This window comes from Dendroctonus ponderosae, unplaced genomic scaffold (assembly GCF_020466585.1).
Source record: "Dendroctonus ponderosae isolate FM_Combo_2020 unplaced genomic scaffold, Dpon_F_20191213v2 Dpon_F_20191213_8, whole genome shotgun sequence".
NCBI lineage: Eukaryota > Metazoa > Arthropoda > Insecta > Coleoptera > Curculionidae > Dendroctonus > Dendroctonus ponderosae.
In genome coordinates this window covers 5,286,504-5,287,753 of record NW_026019016.1, presented here as the reverse complement: position 1 = coordinate 5,287,753, position 1,250 = coordinate 5,286,504, and the positions used below count along the sequence as shown (strand labels likewise).

The following is a 1,250-nucleotide window of genomic DNA, read 5'->3' as shown; positions in this document are numbered from 1 at the left end:
AATTTTACTAAATCAAAATAATTGTGTTGCTTCATGTTCATTTAATTTAAGTCATACATGGTTACCTATGCTAAAATCTGAAGTAGACCAGAGAATCATACACCCAAATTAAATTTACACCAAAATTATTAATTAACATTACCTTTATTAATTTAAACAATGAGATTAAGTCAAAGTCACATAACTGACAATTTGCACAGACGAATTATCAGAGCGAATTTTCATATACTCTATTATCCTACTATTGTTACACAATTTATTATCATACTATTTTTTAGGTTCATTTAGATTCTTTTAATAACGATAGCAGAAAATAGCTATCGAAACGTCAAGGTAATTTTTCAAATTAATTTCTTTACTAATTGGAATTTTCTCTTACAGCTTGAGCCTAAGTGTGTCGCAGGATACCCTCTAGGTGATAGTTCTTGATTACTTTTTGATAAATAATTCGTTCTTATTGCAAAATGGGAGCACTATTTGTCAATCTGTAATAGAAGACGTGAGGAAATTCTGTCTTTTTTAAAGACAAAAATTTCTGAGGCAAAATACCCAACAAGAAGTTTGGTTAAACCAAAGTGGCTGGCAGGGTGTACCCGGACAGGTTTATCCACCCGGTGTAAGTTTTTTCATGCGCGGTTATATTCGCCTTTTTTTTCTTCACAAGAGAAAGTCCCTTTTTCCTTGTCTAAATTTTGTTCTAACAGACGTCACTTTGTGAAGAACTTTGTCCCTTTTGGGCGCTGTTTATGAACACGCTCCTGGATACGTTTTTTTTTCTACTTGTTTAATCAATCAATCAATGAGAGTGAATAGAAATACTCTAGAAATACTGTTTACCTAAAGTGGGCATCGCTCCGATCGACTGCAGGCTCAAAGTGCTGGCTGTATGAATCGGGGGGCCGCCAAAAATGGAAACAGGATTGACCACCATGGCTGTATTGCTGGACATAATGGGAGGGCTGTCCTCCTCGGGAGGAGTAACTTCCAGGCCGATGCTGTCGTTCAGGGCGATTTTGATGGGGTTTTGGAACTTGGTGGAAAAGTGCGAAAGCCCAATATCCTCCAGGCTGCTTTTCCTCTTCGGGTTGCCGATGTTCGGCAGGCCCTGCCTGAGGGAGTTCGATCTGCAATTAAACCCCAATCATGCACCTTAACAAAGACACGGATAGAGTAGTGAAACACCAAAATACTGTTACCATTTTGGGCGTTTGAAAGAGTCGAGAAATCCGTACTGCACGCGAAAACGTTTA

The 1,250-nt window shown here is 38.2% G+C and overlaps 1 protein-coding gene across 1 annotated transcript in view; it reads left to right on the top strand.

Moving 5' to 3' along the window:
- The window catches only part of LOC109534397 (nedd8-activating enzyme E1 regulatory subunit), a 70,709-nt gene that overhangs the window by 66,742 nt on the left and 2,717 nt on the right, over window positions 1-1,250 (top strand). The window lies entirely within an intron of this gene.